We start from the raw sequence: 21,176 nt of genomic DNA, 5'->3' as shown, positions 1-21,176 counted from the left end.
TTGATCAGCTTTTCAAGTAATTCTGTCAGCAATCTGAGTAGCCCCTCCAAGGGAGGTGTGGAGCATGTTTACATAAGAAAGACCTTTTCTGCAGTGGCTCCCCATCTTTGGAACAATCTCATCAGGGAGATGAGTAGGGATGGGATCCATTGGCTGGTGCTGGTTTGAAAGCATTCCGTCAACCTAACAGGTTGATATTGATTTGAGCTTTTTCTGTATCCTCTAGCTGCTGCCTTTACCAGTCCTTTTTTTTTTCTTGCTTGGAAAAACATATTAATATAATAGAGATATTTTTGAAGGAAATATTTTTATTTTAAAGGAAACATCAATATTGATATTTTGAAGAAAATATCAGTATTTTAAAAGGAAATACAGTAATACCTCTGTTAATGAATTGAAGCTCCTTTTAAGGAATGATTTTTAAAGGTGAAACTGATGGGCTTGGCTTTGCCATGGATAAACTTTCAAGCCTGTGCCTTTGCTTTAAGGTGAAACTGACTAGCCTGTGTCTTTGCTTTGCTATTAATGAACTGACAAGTCTATGTCCTTGTTTTAGGATGATACTGACCAGCCTGTGTTTTTGCTTTGCTATGGATAAACTTTCAAGCCTGTGCCTTTGCTTTAAGGTGAAACTGAGTAGCCTGTATTTTTGCTTTGCTATTGATAACCTGATAAAATAATTTAAATGTTAACTTAATGTGTGAATAATAAAGCATCTGAACCAATGCACCAAAAGGGCAATAGTTGCCCTTATACCACTCATTGCATTTGACTGGATCTAAAAGAATGCCAAACAGTTTGTTGGGTTGTCTTCAAAGAAGAAAATAACAACCATAACCAATAATCCTTTTGATATTTTCTTATATACACTTTACTAGTCTTGCATGATAACAGTGATCATAATGAGCTGAGAGAAAAATGAGAGAAATGTATAATATTTACATAAAATAATAAGTGCTTTTCTTTATTTAGCATTTATATCCTGCCTCTCCTTAAAAAAATTCAAGGCAGCTAACAACAAGGCAATATAAAATAATAATAATAATAAAATAATAAAATTTTATTTGTGAGTCGCCTATCTGTCCGAATTAACGGACACTTTAGGCGACGTACAATAGCATAGTAAAATACAGTATACAAATCAAAAAGCCATACTCATCAGTTAATCTAAAACCAGCCTTCAATTAATACATCATAAAAACTAATCCACCCCAGCAATCCTATAGGCTTGCCTGAATAGCCAGGTCTTTAAGGCTCGGCGAAAACCCATCAGGGAGGAGGCATGTTGAAGGTCGAAAGGAAGGGAATTCCAAAGGGTGGGGGCCACAATCGAGAATGCCCTCTCTCTGGTCCGCACCAGCCTAGCTGTTTTGACTGGTGGGACCGAGAGAAGGTCTTGTGTGGCTGATCTTGTCTGGCGGCATAATTGGTGATATTGGAGGCGTTCCTTCAGATAAACTGGGCCGAAACCGTATAGGGTTTTAAAGGTCAACACCAACACCTTGAATTGGGCCCGGTAAACAACTGGTAACCAGTGTAGGTCTACTAACACCGGAGTGATGTGATCCCGGCAACGGCTATGCTTGATCAAGCATGCCGCCGCATTCTGTACCAGCTGCAATTTCCAGACCGTTTTCAAGGGTAACCCCACGTAGAGCGCATTACAGTAGTCTAAGCGAGAGGAGACCAGGGCATGTATCACTTGTGGGAGCAGATGTACAGGAAGGTAGGGTCGCAGCCTCTGTATTAGGTGTAATTGATACCAAGCTGCCCGGCTCACCGCCGAGACCTGAGCCTCCATGGACAGCTGGGAGTCGAAAATGACCCCTAGGCTGCAGACCTGGTCCTTCAGGGGTAATCTCACCCCATTGAGCACCAAGTCTATATCTCCCAACCTTCTCTTGTCACCCACGAGCAACACCTCGGTCTTGTCGGGGTTTAGTTTCAGCCTGTTCTCTCCCATCCACCCACTTACGGACTCCAGGCACTTGGAAATGGTGTTCACAGCCAACTCTGGTGAGGACTTAAATGAGAGATAGAGCTGAGTGTCATCCGCATATTGGTGACACTGCAGCCCGAAACTCCTGATGATAGCTCCCAGCGGTTTCACATAGATGTTGAATAGCATGGGGGAGAGGATAGAACCCTGTGGCACTCCACAATTGAGAGGCCAAGGGTCTGAAACCTCATCCCCCAATGCCACCCGTTGATGCCTGTCTGAGAGATAGGAATGGAAACACTGTAAAACAGTGCCCCCTATTCCTAATCCCTCCAGGCAATTTAAAAGGATACCGTGGTCAATGGTATCGAAAGCCGCTGAGAGATCCAGGAGGACGAGGAAGGTATATTCTCCCCTATCCAATGCCCTCCTCATATCATCCACCAGAGCGACCAAGGCTGTTTCAGTTCCATGTCCAGTCCTGAAGCCCTATTGGAATGGATCTAAATAATCTGCTTCATCCAAGTGTGTCTGTAACTGTTTGGCCACCACTCGCTCAATCACTTTGCCCAAGAATGGTAAATTAGAGACTGGGCGAAAGTTATTAAAATGCAAGACTATAGTCAAAAACAAAACCACTGCAAAAAGCAACTGGAGCAGCTGTCAGATAAAAATAGTTTTAAAAACAAGCAGCTTTAAGATGCAACTTGAAGCCTCTTCAGCAGTTGATATAAATTAATAAACAAAAGGAATGACTGGGAATGGGTCAAGATTCTGCAAGATTTTAAGTGACTTTTTATTTCTGTTTAGAAAGATTTAGAGACCACTTCATCACAAAATTCTAAGCAGTGTATATAATAAAACTGTTGATAAAACACCACTAAAGTCCACGAAACTGTTAAAAAACAAGTACACATAGATAATGATCAGTACAACACAGATCATCTGTAAAATGTTTAAAAGAAACATAGATGACTAAGGGTGCAATCCAACTTGCATTTACACTGGGCTGAGGGGTGCTGGATGTGGTGGATCTCCAGCTGAGCCAGCACCCTGGCATATGTCTCTCAGCCTGGCCCAGCCAGCTCAGTCGAGACCGGTGTAAGTCCTGAAAAAGGGGGGTTCTGGAGGCATGTCAGGGGCATAGCCAAAGTGAGAGCACTTCAGCTACATCCAACTCTTATTCAGAGTGCTCCTGCAGGTGCCAAGTGAGGCAAAAGTTATGCCGGGAAAAAGGTCAGTCAAAGAAAATAAATACAACAGAAGTCAATAGAGAGGGCCCAATCCTCACAGATTGGGCCTAGGCCAGCCCCAGCCCCACCTCTCCAAAAGAGCTTGCTGGATCCAGTGTAACTCTCGGCCAATCAAGTTCTTGCAGCACGCTCCTCTGTCTGTCTCCTCAAGATGAGTGCACTCGCATTTTCTGGGGCTTTCTCCTGGTAGGGGTATTTGGGAAAGCAGGCTTTTACTTTTTGGTCCCTGCATGCAGCTTTGCTGGCTTAGCTGGCGTTCAGCCACCCAGAGGCTGCTGAATGGCAATTGGATGCCGCAGAACTTTATGCTGGCTTCTCTTGCACCAGCATCAATTATGCCGGCTTTCCTTGCTCTGTAAATTATACGTTGTGGTTTTGAAACAATGAAATCTTTTGGTTTTGACATTCCTTTCTTAAATGCGCAGCACTATTAAAATGTCTAAAGATTGCAATAAGTGAGTTTCTTTATTCCTTTAGTGACCTTGAATTGTTGTGTGGGTTTTTGTTGTTGTGTGTATTTTTAACTTAATTTATCTTTTAGACATAGGTATGAAATGTCTGTGTTACTTGGCTTACTCCAGCAAACTTGATTAGATAATAATATTCAACAGGTAATACTATGAGTGCTGCACTGCTATCTTGAAATCTTCTAACTGGGAGTGGTATGAGCTACAGCACATGAGCCAGAACCCAGTGGGTTGCATCTAAGTTCTATTCAGAGTAAACTCACTGAAATCCATGGATCTAAGTTAGCGACGTATAATAATTTCAGTGGGTCTACTTTGAGTGTTACTAATGCCTTGGATAAGATGGAAATAGTTTTGTATCATCCTAACAAGGCTTTAGACTTGAGTTCCTCACATTGCAACCACATGCCATATGGCAAGCTGCTTTTGAAGGAAGCTTCAAAAGCAATTTATGAATGATGGGCAAATCAGCTCAGCAAAAGTACAGAGGGGAGAGAGTAGAAAAATTCCAATGGGTCAGTGCATTCCCTTTGCAGGACCTAAGCAGTCTTTTGAACCTCAGCTTTTGTGTCTAATCAACAGCAGGATGCCTGCATAAACTCATTTGATTATAATCTGACTGTTTTTAATGTTGCATTTTTAAATTATTGTAACTGGCCTTGGGACCTCATGGTGAAGGGCTGGTAAAAAACTGAAGAATAATAATAGTCATCATCATAAAGTACCTGCTTCTTCACACTAGGAATAGTATATAGAAAACAGAGGGGCCTTTTCCCCTCTGTATCTCCTCTCCCCTCTGCAAAATGTTTAAAGAAAGGATACAAATTGTGTTTTTTCCCCCTGTCACTATATATATTTACTTCAGGTAGTATTGCAAAGCATGATAATATTCAGTTCATCAGAACAACAGCTCTCTACTTCAGAATGAGCACTGTGTGAAAGGGTATCTTTCACATCTAATGAGATATATTAAGAATAGTTTGCTTTAAAAATATAAAATTAAGGAAGTTGTCAAGGTACATTGATAACGTGCAGTATTACAATCTGCCAGAAGTTAGCAGCATTTTCCATTTAAGGGACCTGCAAAGAGAGACTGTCTGAAAGTCAGCCAGAAGAATAAAGGACTGTGAACATGAATTGCAAGGGTCACTGCAACTATTACCACTGATATTTTACAAAAGTATGTTTTTATATTCTAAGTACTGCAAAATGCGTTAGCCTTTGATTTCAGAGAGGCTTTGCTGTAAATTGCAGATTTTACACTAAGACAGCGATAACCTTTTAATGAAAACTCCCATTCTTTTGTTTCACAAAGATAATAAAAGAGTGTGTGAAGAGAAGGGACATAAATGTCTTACTGGTACACAATCCCCATTTGTTTTGTTTTGAGGCTGTAGCTCCAACAGCCAGCATAAATCAACACATTTTCCTGATGGATCCATCCTATTATTGTGACTGTTTTTAATATTATATATTTAAATTGTTGTAATCTGCCCTGAGGAACCTTATGGTGAAGGACAGGTAAGAAATAAATAACAATAAATAAATAATAGCACTTCCAGACTAGCTTTAATAGCCTCAGTGCAGACCTATGAGATGCTTCAGTCCAAACAGCCATCAGTACTTGCAATCCATCTCTGGATTTCTGTGCCATTTCCATTTTCTCTTTTAAACTCTATTTGTGCCATTTTAAAATGAGCATTTTATACTATTATATAAACAGAGCTTTTCTTATTAATTGGTATATAAACCTTGCCAAATGTATTTATTTATAAATCTGAGAATAGGCCTTTTTAGTGGTGGAATCCTGAAATGCTCTGAAGTGCTCTTCCCAGAGTGTCTCACTGGGCAGTCATTTTTAAAGTTTTTACGGCATCAGGCAAAGACCTTTTTCTTTCCCTTGGCTTTTAATTCATGCACTGATCTGTATTAAGCTGTCTAGTACCTCACAGGTTTCCCGTTTTTATAAGCTCAGTTTTATTAGTTCAGTCATTTGCTATTGTTTCATCCTATTGTATTGTTGACTTTTTTAATGGTATGTCACCTGTTTAAACTCAACTGAAATCTTAATAACGCATGAATGAACAAATGAATGTAATGTGGATTACAGGGAGTAGATTAGATTGGACTCATAGGTCCTGTGGCTAAAATTAGATCTCTTTTGTCCATTTTCATGTGTGACCTACCAATTCCAAGAGAATAGAACAAAATCATCCATGGACTGGTAAGAACATAACAAGAGCTATGAACATAAGAAGAACAAAGGCTTATCTAATCCAGCATTCTGTTCCCGTGGTGACCAACCAGAGGCCTATAAGAAGCTCAGGTGCTACCAATGAGCACTTTGCCAGAGAAGCATTACAATCCCAAATTGTCCGAGACAACATGAGGGTGACACATGCTCTGTGTTTGCCTCTATTTCAGGTGTTCCTAGAAACAGCACAGGAACAAAGAGTAATATCCCAGTGAGTGATGTTGGGCATGTATCTTGGCTCTTGCATTGCTTTGATATTGTACCACATGCAGATCATATTTTATTACCACTAATGAATGTGTCAGTACATCTCAAGTCCTCATCAGCTATTAAGGATAATAAAAGAGTCTTCACAGTGGTTTCATTTGTGAATATATCTTTTGCAGTCTTCATGGATGGCTTTCTGCAGTGAATGTGTGTGTATTCCAAAGCAATCTTTCCCTCCCCCTATGCTCCTGGTTGTATACTGTGAGAAAACATGTTCAATTTACTGGGAATTTTATGTACAGAGTGGGTGAGCAGGCACATGGGCACAACTCACAGTATACACACAATAGCGTGTAATGCAGTTAGTATATGCATATACTTGTCTGAGCACACTCCTTGTGTTATTTCCCTTTAAAAAGGCAGGGGGAGATTCATGTAAATTGAGCACGCATATGGCTTAGGAAGGATCCATTTGTAGCATTCACATCACATATAATACGATGAATGTGGCAGAGAAGTTTGCACATGACTGCTGACCTACCCTGCATAGATTATTATTCCCTAGTAGACAAAACAAACCTTGGGTTTAAGAATGTACCTATAGCAAACAGATATTTCTATCAAACTTTAAAAAGCAGGGAAACTGGGCAGCTATAGCGAATGCACCAGGGGAGCAGGAGACTTGTCCTCCTTTCTGAGATATCGTATTGCCCTACAAATTTGTAAAAATGCAAACACAATTTTAGTTAAGTCTGAGTTTTAGAACGCTGACAGTTGGTTCTTACTGAGCATGCCTGTGTTATCATAGATTCCATTGTTAAATTTCTTAAATTAATTAAAAATCAGCTATGCATTTAAAAAATTTTTAAACTGCAGTAGTTGAAGGTCAGAGTATGGGGCAAGGTCAGTAATAGGATTGCAGGTACTCTGTGGACATGGATGATTTTTAATTAATTTCAACAAATTATGAGACCACTGACAGAAAAAAATCCAAAAGGGGTCTGGATTTTTTCTCTCTTGTTTTACGCTTCTCTCTGGATTCTCTCTGAGTGTTTTGTGTATTGCTATGGAAACTTATCTGAGTTCAGGATTGTAAGTTTTGTAAGATTTTGTTTTGAAATGAGCTTATGGGAAGCAACAGAGTGGCACGAGGGGGATATTTTCAATTTAACATGGTGCAATGTGAAAAATCCATGCTGATTATAGTATACAGCCGCTCTCGTGATGGCACAATTCATTTGGTGATGTGATTCTTGTTTCAGTGAAACAAGACACATCCTCTTGTAACGTTGTGCATGCCGTATATAAGCACATTCCTACATGTAAGTTGCTTTCTATGTCTAAGGCTCTTAGATGTGTTTAATTTCCTCTGTGCTGTGTCCTAACATCTGATAGATTGCATGTGATGTTTGATAAAACTAAAATTGTAAAACTACATCTTCTATGTATGTGTACTTGAGGGAGCCAGGCAGAAAGTGGAAGAAAAAAAGAATGAAACTGGGATGTAAGGAAAACTTCCAAAATGTTTAAATAATAGGAGTGTGCATAATCACAAGATTAACTTTGCATCTAAATCTGTAGTGTTGAGAAGTAGCCCAGTTTGCTTTGCATCTACTATGTGTCATTTTGATTTGATTATTTATTTGTGTCCAAATTTGATCTGTTAAATCTGAAGCTGTTTTACTCCCACTGACTGTTCACATAAGTGGCTGAAATTTGCAAGCAAAGTAGCCCCTCCAGAATTGATTCAGTCTGTGAATTTTTAGGCAGATCCATCCACCCAGGGGTTTTCATGCAGGGTACCTTTAAAGTTTATTTTTTAAAAAGTCTAACCTTTTTATTATTTTATGCCAGAATTGGATGCAAATTCCTGAAACTGAAGCAAATTGACAAATCAACCTGTTATTCATTGGGTTTCAGTGTTTTTTCCTAGTGAGCTTTCTTTAAACAGAGTTGTGATGGTAATGAAAATAGAAACTGAAAAATGTACACAGTTTTGGACAGTGTTGTCAAACAGTAGTTTGATAAATCATTTTACAGCATTTGGAAGGTGTGAATAGCCTAAGAAAACTGCTCTCAAGTGGTTTTAACTCTTTTCTTTCCAAAGAGAAAACTCAGCACTTGATCCTGGATGCTGCTTGCTTAGAGGGGCGTATAATGAAAACCTCTCCCATGTCATGACAAGCTGTTGCTAAAATCAGAGATTGCAAAATAAGTGCAAAATTGGTATATAGATATGGCATCTTAATTTCAGTAAGATGGCCCATGTCTTATGTAAAGTGTTAGATATGTTAGAATCTACAGTTGTATTTAATCCATAATTTCTTCTCATATAAACACCTAGCACGATAAGTTTCCCTAGCACAATACAGAGTCAGTGAAAAGTTGATATTCAGAAGTGATTAGCAACTAGTTCTTTGAAAGGTCATTTATAATGTGGTGTTTGACATTCTCCAGAGTATCTCTCAGCATTGGCACTTGGGTAAGAAGTTGCTTAGTTAGAGCCATTTTATCCAGCCCACTGAATTTATTTCCTAAACTCTTCGCAATTTCCTCCCTTAGAAGTAATAAACTGACTGTATCTACTGACATTTTTCTGGGAGATTGATCTTTCCAGTCACATGGCTTTTGGAAACGTGCTGCCTGCAGTTACATAGTTTATTTCACGTGGAATAAAATCAAATGTCCCCTAACATTTCATCATGTTTCAGACCAACATACAGATAACACACACACACACACACACACACACACACACACACACACACACACACACACACACACACACACACACACTGTGCAACTGTATGGGGAAGAGGTCAGTTGCCCCCACACCCAAAGGAAGACTCAGACACAGGAACTGGAATAATGTTATAGTTATTAAAATATAACAATTTTTGGAAAAAATCTGCAGGCCAAATCAACCAAATTAACCCAATTCAAACTGTCCGGGCAGATGAACTGTAACTAACTGTGGTGGGAAAATATTCCCCTTCAAACCCCTGGGCATGTAACCAGCTACAGGCTGTGCCTCCTTGGTCAAGGACAAGGGGGAAATACCTCCCTCCTTACCAGGAGTGGCTTGGGTGTGAACCCAACCTGCACACCTGGGCACTGCTCTTCTGGCATTCACCTCAATGCGCAAGCCAGGCTATAAAGCACACCCCAGGTCCACCCATGCCTGAAGCAATAGTAGATCCCTAAAGGGTGCCCCCAGCCCCATAATACCCCAGAAACCTAACTTTTACCCCCAACCTGTTCACCTACCTGGACTCCAAGCCACAAGAGGCGATCAGCTGCAGCTTGGTCGCCTTTATCCACCCTAAAAAGTTCAGCTAGACTTCTCTACAGGTCCTCCAAAAACAAGTCACAACCAGAGATGGGAAGATGAATCCCATCATCCCTGAACAAATGGGGTGCATCATAATGAATTCTAGGATGGGGGATAAATGCCCATCCCAAAGCTAAGAGCAGCTTATGATTGCTCCTATTCAACCACCTCCATGCCTTGCAACCCTACCTGGATGAATAGGCCCTTCCACACTCACCGTTCAAGCAGATCTGACCACAAGAATGAACAGCCCTGGACAGTTATGTTTAATCCAGTTCAAATTGTGTGTCATGTTCCATAGCAAATCCAAACTGATATGCTGGACAAAATCATTTTCACCACGGTGGATTACTAATACATGAGGACAGGGTCCAGTAGAACAGACCCTGTATACTATGGGAAGAAGTTCCCCCACATCATTCCCCTCCAAGTTTCCCATCACATTGTGGCCTAGGCTGAAAGCCGGAACTGTGTCCCAACTTGAGACAAACCAGCCCTCCGGTAGGCCCAGAAAATCATGGAATGACCAGACAGGACAATGTGTGTAGGAACTAGAAGGTGAACCAAACCTGAAAAAAGTTAAAAGGCCAATTAACATGAGACAAATGTGAACTCTAATGAATATACCTAATTTAAGGGTGGAGTCTGCCGCCACAATGCTGCCCTGCCGACATGTGTTCTTCAAGCTAGATGAATGCCTGGAGATGGCTTAAGTGATAAGGTCCGATACATATTTAAAAAGGTATGCTGTCAATGTAATGTCATTATTGATATTGTGCAAACACAATTCTTTCCAGGGGCTTCAGATTGGGGCCAGTGTACAGAAGCCATGGCCCCAAGACAATCATCTTATGAATGCACAAAGCCACTATGCCAAGCATATATGGAGATGCCACTTGTGTGATCCATTGCTTCCGCATCCATGTGGTGTATACAGGGTCACTCCAAATCACATGATGGTACCCAAACCCTAATGATGTTTTAGAGCAGAGGTGTGGAGTCTCTTTCAGCTAGGTGGCAACATTCCCTCTTAGGCAACTTTCTGGGGGCTGCATGCTAGTGGTGGCAGGGGCCAGAGACAAAAGTGGGTGGAGCCAGAAAGAAAGGAGGGTGGGGCAACTTTGTATAGAGCTTTTGTATGCATGTCTTGTGTTTCAGGTCTGACACAGAGGAGTCAAATGCTCATAGCATTTGGCTCTGAGTCAGAAAGCAAAACCTCAGAAGAATAACTTTGGGAGGTAAAGTGAAGTCTGACAATCAACGAACTCTTGTTCTTTATGAAGTATGTACAGTGCAATGCAAAACTTAATAGGTTTTTACAGACACACCCCTCATCATCATCTTATCGAGGTAAGCAAGAGGCTTTATGATGGTTCAAGGGCACATTCTAGAACCCTGAAGGAGGATGTGCAGCAGGACCAGTGAGGGGTATGGGCTCAGAAAAATCCTGAAGCCAGATAGAGAGGTCTGGAGGATCACATTTGGCCCCTGGACCTGAGGCTCCTACTCCTGTTTAAGAGTGTAGTCTCCTCAGAAGTAAGTCCATCAGTTCAATGGAGTTTTCTCCAAAATAACTATACATTGTTGTCTATTAAGTAAGCAGAAATGGAAAAACAACACATAGCATGACTATTAATTCCCCCAAATCCACTTTGTCCTTTGTATCTTAATACCAACAGTAAGCAAGCTCCAGACTAAAAATTGCAGAGTCTTAAAATAAACTGTCTTTCATAAGAGACACTCATCATATGCCAGAGTTGACTTTCAGTGTACTGTGGAAGGGGTGGAAATTGTTTTACAAGGACAAGATTTTGATTTTTCTTTACAGCTGCTGTGAAATTGTTAAGTCTCCAGGGAGATTTCTCAGCCAACTGTATAGTGAATTCCTTGTCAACATGGTCTGATGGCTTAATGATTTGTCAAAGCCCACCAAATCTCTTCCTAGGGGACAAAAAAATGTGCTGAGCTGAAAAGGCTTCTTTTTCACACAAATCTGCATTAAGAGTTTCACAAACTCCTAACTCTCATGAGGAAAAAGTGAAACATTTGTTTTAATGCTGATAGGCATTTTAGCCATTCAAATTCTTCCTTAACAAAGCTCACCTGCTGTTCACACAACTATTTTTCCAGGGATGAGAAGCTCACCAAGCAAAAATAAATGCAATGAGAAAAACTAATTACATCATCATAAAGTTTAATTTAACTTGCGACATGCTCAGGAGTATGAACCATTTAAAACAAGATGTGTTCTGTGGGAGTAGTACCATTTGTCTACTATAGTTTCAGCCTCTTTAAACACAGCTTTTGGTGTGCAATTAGCTGGACAATGACAACATCCACTTGTCAGAAAATTATTTCATCAAGGCACAAAAGCTTTCTTTGGGCTGCAAAACTCAGACTTTGTTGAAAACAACAACAACCAATCCATTCTGCTCTCACAGTCTAAACAGTATATCATTAAACACATATAGTACGGCAATATTTTATAAATATGCAAATCATACTATTAGAGTAACTGGCACTGCTATGGACTGTGGCCACACTGTTTTCCAGTACTACAGGTAAAGATTCAGATTCTAAATTGTGCAGGAAACGTTCCGTCCTTCCAGGATAGTCAGGTGGCCCAGCAACTGCACCTAACTGCAATTCCATTTGTTTGAGGATTTTAATACAGTAGGGCCCCGCTTTCCGGCATTCCATTTTCTGGCGTTCCGCTGATGCAGTGGCTTTCAATTAGGGGAAATTCCCCAATTTAAAGCCGATTTTGCGCTTTTGCGGCATTTTGCGGCATTTTCGCGTCATTTTCATGCGATGCGACCCATTACAGTCAATGGGTTCCGCTTTACGGCGATTTCCACTGTATGGTGGGGGCCTGGTCCCTAACCCACCGTATAAGCGGGGCCCTACTGTACCTGAATAGAGTTTAGGACTGCAGGAAATTTAAAATTAGTCCAGCACTAGGAGCAAGTTACTGAAGTCTATTCTTGAGTGCAAGATACTAGGAACGTGCATTCTACAACTGCAGCAAGATACTTAAGGCCCTATCAGCACTATATGTTTAAAGTAGTATCATACCATCTTAAGCAGTCATGGCTTTCCCCCAAAGAATCCTGGGAACTATAGTTTGTTAAGGGTACTGAGAGTTGTTAGGAGAACCCTGTTCCCCTCACAGAGCTACGATTGCCAGAATGGTTTAACAACCAATCCCTCTTCCCAGAGAATGCTAGGAATTGTAGCTTTGTGAGGGAAATAGAGGTTTCCTAATGGTAATGCTTTAAATATTTACCACAGTTGGGGTCTTAAGTCACCCTTCATTCAGGGATCATCTACATTACTGTGTGTTTGGTGCTACTCACATCTCCTTTAAATTTGCATGGTTCACATGACATTACCGGCAAACAGAAGCTATTATGCAGTTTCCCCCCTGTAAATCCACTGATAATACGAAAAGTGGAGGAAAAACCATTTCCTCTGTGCTGCACTCCTCCTTGCATACACTTTTCTCTGATGATTTTAGGTGGATGTGTCAATCATTCCCCCTCCATGCCTACTATCACCTCCTCCCTTCTTTCATTTCTTTTCCTGCAGGCTGACAAGCAACTTCTGACTGCTCTCCTCCATTCTGCTGGCCTTTTTTATGTTGCTGTAAACAATGCCATTATTTTTCTTTTCCCCCTAACCTCTGCGCAAACACTGGGGAAAGATTTGTATTTCAGCTGTATCCTACCAGTGAAAATACAGATATTCGCACTTCCAGGTTGTTGTTGTTTTTTAAATGGAACCTACTGCAGCTGGTAGAACAAACCGAGCATGCTCAGTTGCCAAGCAACCAGAGGGAATAGAAATGTTAAATTAGAGGGTGTGGTCATTAGGAAACTGATCCTTGCCCTCAGTGTGAATAGAAAACACCCTGTTTGTAGCCAGCATTGAACCCTTACTGTGGACAGTGCAAATAGAAAACAGAAGTAAAAACAGTGTCTTTAGTACGAGGTAATGTTCCCATGTGGATAAGCCCTCACTCTACAAGTGGAATCTTAGCAAAAAGGTTAATCCAGAGCTGCTCATACTCCTCAAATATAGCATGGGTACATACAAGTGAGGCAGAAAGAGGCTGAGCTAATCATTTAAGAGTAATTAAGTTGTCAGTTAAGATGACAATCTTAACATCTGGTCAGCATTACCCTGCATCTTCGTTCCGGGGAGGCTCACATACAATTAGTTTGGGTGTTAGAAAATTATGTTTGTCAAAGCCAATTAGTATGAATTACATCTCTCTTTCTATTACTCTGTGTGCTGCACAGATTGAGTAGCAATTAATATGGGACTGTGTGAAATCTGTGCTTGACAAAACCTTTAACTGAAGCCTTTGTTAACTTTGCTTGTATTCATCTGTGCAATTATGCATCATGATTTAGCTATCTTATCAACCTCCTTCAGCTCTAGTTAGAAATGACTGAAGAATATAGCATGAACATTGAGTTGTCTGTTGAAGTGAGATAGAACATGCAGGAAAATCCAACAACAAAAGATTTGGTCACTTAAAGATTTTGCATGTCCTGCAAACTGGCTTTGGTTTAAAGGAAGAATTAAAGCACTTAAAGATTTACTCATGCACCAGAAGGCATGGAAATTTAAGTTAAGGATCCCTCCTTAACATCAGTTTCCTCAAACCCTCTTGTGGTCAGTTTGGAATTGGGCATGGCAAGTCAATCGTTTTTCTCAGCTCTGAATTCAGAAATGTCAGTGTGCTCTTGATGACATCACCAGTAATGCAAAAGAGTTTCTAAATGTTTCCTATGACCCGCCCTCCCCTTCAGTTATTAGGCTTAATGAAACAGCTGCAGGAACAGTGGCAACAGAGAGGAAGAACTAGAGCAGGGCTGGGAAACCTGAGGCCCTCAGGATGTTGTTGGGCTCCATCTCAATTCAACCCCACCAGCATGGCCAATGATCAGAGGTAATGGGAGTTAATGTGGGATAAAGTGAGAACTTCAAAGGATGGCTGTGTTTCGGTTCTCATCTTGTTTCAGAAAGTGCAAATTTGATAGTCGGCTTTAAATGCAAACTGAATCGAATTTCTCCTGCATCCCTAGTTGGAACAAAGAGTCAATAAAGAGTCTCAGCTGTATACTATAGTCAGGGATATGTATTAATAAAGGTCTCATGTTAAAACACTGACATAAGTCTGTAATTCTTAGAATGTTTATGGTTTTCTTGATGCAGGCATTCACAGCACAATCTTATACGTGTCTACTCAGATACGGTCCTATAGAGTTCAGTGGGACTTATTTCTAGATAAATCTGTATACCTGCAAGCTGCAGCCCTGGGTGTATTGAACATTTCTATATGAAAATATTTTGAGGAGAGATATGGGGGGGGAAGCTGCTTAAAAGTGTATTTGAACTGAAATGATTCTTCCCACATGGTGCCTCTGATCCCTTCTTGGGGATATCATGCATTTTAATACACAAAACTGAACTCAAAATATACACGGGGAAGGTTGCTTGTGCAACTGGGCTTTGTTGCCTGCTCCTCCCACTTTATTGTTATAGTTTATATACCACTTTTTAGCCAAATTTTGCAATATTATAAAACATATTGCAAATATGTATACATATACACACACACACACACATATATACACACAAGCAATATACAGTAGAAATGCAATGCACACAATAGATAAATCAAAAACATATTTTAAAAATAGCATGCATGTTCAGTCAATAATACCAATTATGTAATATGTGGTGTAGTGGTTAAGGTGTTGGACTACGACCTGGGAGACCAGGGTTCGAATCCCCACATAGCCATGAAGCTCACTGGGTGACCTTGGGCCAGTCACTGCCTCTCAGCCTCATGAAAACCCTCTTCATAGGGTCGCCATAAGTCAGAATTGACTTGAAGGCAGTACAATCAATATGTGGGACCCATCAGAGGTGGAAAGAATCTTCTATTTTACTTGGCTTCTTTCCAGAAAGAAGGAAATCTTCAAAACCACCTCTCTGGCTTTCTTCTTACACAGCATGTTAGATGTTTTACTGTCCAAAGCTATCCCAAATCATCCAGCACCCCCCATGCATCCCCATGTGGGATGCCAAGTGTCACACTTTGCACAATGCAGAGGCGTGCAAAGTTGCATCCCCCCCTGCATGAATATCCCCCAGCCCAAGCAGATGACAAAATTCATCTGGGGCCCTGCTAGGTCAGGCCTCTGTCCTGCAAAGAGGTACACCCTCATAAAAGAGTTCCAGGAGTCCCACACTAAAACAGAGGTTTCAGAGTGCAGGTAGTAATAGGCTGCAAACTGGCAAAGCTCCTTCTCCTTCATCTACAGTTATTCCTTCTGGTCCTTCCTCTCCCTGCAAGGGGGCTGTACTTTAACATATTGTGTCTCCTGGTAAACCTTTCTTGGTATTTGGGAAACACTCAGGAAAGCTCTGGTCTGTGGTTATATGGTTTTTCAGTGGAAATGTTCGCAGCTCAGTATCAAAAAGTTATCACCAACATCATCTCTCTTTATTACCTATGTGATAATATTTAGCTTTTATTACCTATGTGATAATATTTAGAACTTTAGATGCAGCATGGGCAGAAAGTATATTGAGATGTACTGGTAGATCTCTGGGTGATTTGCAGCAGATCGATGAGGAGTTTTACTCCCAACTGTTTAACAACGGTAACAACAAAATGACCCCCCCACACACACACATACCATTATACTGCTGAAGAGAGCTGGGGTGTGGTGATTAGGAGTGGTTTTTGTGTGGAAGGAAAATGAGCTCAGTGCAATTCACCTAGAGTATTACAATAACCCCATAATGTAGGTTTGTGTTAAAATGGCATGGTTTAGCATAAAACCATATGATGCAGCTGCTTAAAGTGGCTTAATACTGCTTTAAATATATAGTGCAGATGGAGCCAAATTGTCTTTGAAGGCATCTTTGCTACCAACCACGTGCCTGGCCGACACAGCATTGCTGATATTGGTCATCTGTCAATGGCAGGCTTGTCTTGAGTAATAATTAACTTCCATCCAGATATCTGGCTCCTTTTTGACCACAGCAAGGTGTGGCTTAAGTAGGGAGGGGGAGGTCTCCTCTGAAATATACCATTGTATTTAACCCAAGGAGGTCTAAGAAATCTACTACTGTAAGCACAGAGAATGATAGCAAGACATTTTTGAGGAAAAACTTAGCATAACTTTTGAGGAAAATAGAAACAGATACAGATTCTTAAGAGAGTAAGAGATGAGAGAATAATATGGAAAGGAGTTGTTCTGTCACCCCCTTTATGTTTGGCTGGGGGAGAGGCAGATGTTATTTTATGATGAGGTCCGATAAGCAATAGTTTGACACCAGCTGTGCTAGTTGTCAACTAACAGCTAACAGCTTACACTTCAGCACTGCAAATAAGATCCTTCATTACAGATTTACTAGTCTCAGCTATGGGGGGAGGCTTCCTTTCCTATATTATAGGGAAGAGAGAGTCCTGTGGGTCAGTTCAGCCTTCCCTAGGTCTCTAGTCTGTACCATTGAAGTGCAATGGTTGATGTCTGCTGTCTCTTTGTGCACTTATAACTGTCATAGGCCATTTCTAGTATTGTAAATGGCCATTATTTATTTAACCTCTAAATTAGATTACTGCAATGCACTCTACGTGGGGCTGCCTTTGAAGACGGTTCGGAAACTGCAGCTTGTGCAAAATGCAGCGGCCAGATTGGTAACAGGAACCAGACGATCCGAACATATAAAACCGATTCTTGCCCTCTTGCACTGGCTGCCTTTATGTTTCCGAGCTCGATTCAAGGTGCTGGTTTTGACCTATAAAGCTTTACACGGCTTGGGACCACAATACCTGATGGAACGCCTTTCCCGATACGAACCCACCCGTACACTACGTTCAAGATCGAAGGCCCTCCTCCGGGTGCCTACTCCAAGGGAAACTCAGAGAATGGCAACAAGGGAGAGGGCCTTCTCAGTGGTGGCCCCCAAATTATGGAATGATCTCCCTGATGAAGCGCACCTAGCGCCAACACTGTTATCTTTTCGGCACCAGGTCAAGACTTTCCTCTTCTCCCAGGCATTTTAGCATGTGTTTTATATTGTTTTAAATTTTTAAATTGTGTTTTAAATTGTTTTTTAAAAGATGTATTTTAAATTGTATTTGTTTTTAGTTACTGTAAACTGCTATGGGGCAGTATACAAGTATAATGAATGAATGAATAAATAAATAAATTTAAAATATTTCTATCCCACCCTTCTACCCTAAAATAGGGCACTCAGGGTGGCTACAATAAAATAGCACACATATATAGTAAAATACACAATAAAAACACAAACATTACAGTAAATTAAAATGCATAAAATACATAAATGCATTATGCATACACATACACACACTTACAAATATACATACATGTATATATGTGCATACACATATAAGAGAGCGAGAATAAAAGAACTTAAAGATAAAAATAAAAGATAAAAAAACTTTAAACAGTGTCAGCCTGACCTGTCAGTCCCAACCAAAGGCTCTCTGGAACAAAATAGTTGTTAGAAGCTTCCGGAAGACCATCAGGGAGGGAGCAAAGCGGGCTTCTTGGGGCAGGTAATTCCAAAGTCTGGGAGCCACAACTGAAAAGCCTCTCTCCTGTGTGCCTGTCAATCTAACTTCTTTCATACCAGGCACGCAGAGGAGACCAGAGGCAGATGATCTTAAATCCAGGGTAGGAACATATGGTTGTAAGCAGTCCCTTTACACTGCTCTAAGGCCGTTTAGGGTTTTAAAGGTCAAAACTAGCACTTTGAATTGGGATTGGAAACAAATGAGGGGCTAGTTGAGTTGATAAAGCAGAGGTTATATGCTCCCTGCACCGTGCTCCAGTTAATATTCTGGCTGCGGCATTTTGGACCAACTGTCGTTTCCGAATCGTTTTCAAAGGCAGCCCCACGTAGAGTGTGTTACAGTAATCAAGCCTCAATGTCACCAATGCATGTGTCACTGTGGCCAAGTCAGCTGCTTCCAGGAACAGATGCAGCTGGTAGACCATTTTGAGATGGCCAAAAGCACTCCTGGCTACCGCAGCCACCTGATATTCCAGCAGCAGGGCAGGAATAGGTAGCATTGCACCTCAAAGAATGCTCTCTAGTTGTTTGCTATTCTGTTCCCAGCCAGGGTTGGAAAACATCTAACCCACAGGCCTGATCTGCCTCTCCATCTACTCCTGGCACTCCCCCAGGCCACACCCTCTTGACCATCACTCTCATTGGGCACTCCTTTGTTCACCCCAACATACTGGGATGGGCTGTTGTCATTACTTTCATACTACATTAGGTAGAGAAGGTTAACCCACCACCACCATGTATGGGAGAAGATCCCTGGAGCAGGGTATCACCAATATGTCACCCCACTGCTGAAAGAATTGCACTGGCTGCCCATTAGCTACTGGGCTAAGTTTAAGGTTCTGGTCCTGGTCTACAAAGCCCTACACAGCTTACCTGAAAGACTGTCTTACCCCTTATATACCCAGTTGATCACTACGCTCTGCAGGTGAGGGTCTCCTGCAGATACCATCCTATCAGGAGGTCCATTTCGTACAACATAGGAAGTGGACCTTTGTGTAGTGGCACCTACTCTTTAGAATTCCCTCCCCTTAAATATAGGCAGGCACCATCTCTATTATCTTTTCAGTGCATACTGAAGACCTTCCTCTTTCAACAAGCCTTTTAAGTAGAGACCTTATACCAGTCTGCGTCTGTGTTGAAATTGCTTTTTAATATGATTTTAAAAGCTTTTCTAAAAAAAGATGTTTTAAACTTTTTTTTAAAAAAGGCATTTTTAAAGATGTTTTGTTTTAATATGTTTTTAAGGATGCTTTGTAGTAATATGTTTTAAAGTCTGTTTTTATATTTTATAGTGTTTTTATTGCTTTTGTTTGCCACCCTGGGCTCCTACTGGGAGGAGGGGCGGGATATAAATCAAATAAATAAATAAATAAAATAATAAATTTCTCATTCACACTTTAATTTTCTTTCTCTCCTGCTGCACTTTCAATGGAAACTCTTCCAGTGCTTCCTCCAAAGCTGAAATCTCTACTGCACAGCCCACTGTACCACACTCCTCTTTTCTCTCTGTGTCTCTTATCTCCTGGGATGCCTCATAATTAACTGTTTAATTTCCGTATATCATTTACTCTTTCAACAGAAACCTGACAAGTTCTGACTTGTCTTTGTTGGTCCTCAGTTACCTTATGTGGACACTCCTCTATCCAAACTAGGGATGGGGGAGAATATCTGATAAAATTGATCCTGGCAAAAGATCCCAACTGAATTTGCTAGTTCACTATCCCTTCACAGCAGCACCAATCTCTTGTGGTGGGCCACGGCTGTAATCTGCACGGATTTTGTGGCCACAACTGCAATTGGCAAGAATTGTTTTTAACAAAATCCTCCTCCTATTTTATGTATTTTTTTTGTAATTAAGATGTTGTGTAAACCACAGGATTTCCATTTGCCCATTATATATTACAAAAAATTGTTATTATCGCAATATAATGCAAAAACATTATCTATATATATGTCTTCAATGTTAATTGTCAAATCTTCCTGCAATGTCATGCTTTTGAACCAAGATATCTCAGAGCATTCTGAATCTCTTGCGTGGGAAACATTACCATGATGAGACTGACCCATGCTACCCGCCTCACCCCACCCCTCTTTTGTTGCTGCTGTCCTGAGCTAACCAAAGTCTCTCTCTCTCTCTTTTGCTCTCTCTGTGCTAAATGTGTGTGTGTGTGTCATTCTGTGACTGACAGTGACAGACAGTGTCGGTGCAGTGGGGCACCGCTGCCATCTGCCTGCCTGTGCCTCTCCCACACTCTCTCAGACTGTGTTTCTTAACTTTCTTTTGCTGCCCCTCGCGAGACCCTTATTGATGTTCAGGGTTGTTAAAACAAAAAGGGATTGCGAAGAGCTCCAAAAAGACCTCTCCAAACTGAGTGAATGGGCGGAAAAATGGCAAATGCAATTCAATATAAACAAGTGTAAAATTATGCATATTGGAGCAAAAAATCTTAATTTCACATATATGCTCATGGGGTCTGAACTGGCGGTGACCGACCAGGAGAGAGACCTCGGGGTTGTAGTGGACAGCACGATGAAAATGTCGAGCCAGTGTGCGGCAGCTGTGAAAAAGGCAAATTCCATGCTAGGGATAATTAGGAAAGGTATTGAAAACAAAACAGCCGATATCATCATGCCGTTGTATAAATCTATGGTGCGGCCGCATTTGGAATACTGTGTACAGTTCTGGTCGCCTCATCTCAAAAAGGATATTATAGAGTTGGAAAAGGTTCAGAAGAGGGCAACCAGAATGATCAAGGGGATGGAGCGACTCCCTTACGAGGAAAGGTTGCAGCATTTGGGGCTTTTTAGTTTAGAGAAAAGGCGGGTCAGAGGAGACATGATAGAAGTGTATAAAATTATGCATGGCATTGAGAAAGTGGATAGAGAAAAGTTCTTCTCCCTCTCCCATAATACTAGAACTCATGGACATTCAAAGAAGCTGAATGTTGGAAGATTCAGGACAGACAAAAGGAAGTACTTTTTTACTCAGCACATAGTTAAACTATGGAATTTGCTCCCACAAGATGCAGTAATGGCCACCAGCTTGGATGGCTTTAAAAGAAGATTAGACAAATTCATGGAGGACAGGGCTATCAAT

Source organism: Rhineura floridana, chromosome 1 (assembly GCF_030035675.1).
Source record: "Rhineura floridana isolate rRhiFlo1 chromosome 1, rRhiFlo1.hap2, whole genome shotgun sequence".
Classification (NCBI taxonomy): Eukaryota; Metazoa; Chordata; class Lepidosauria; order Squamata; family Rhineuridae; genus Rhineura; species Rhineura floridana.
This window is presented reverse-complemented; position numbering follows the sequence as displayed.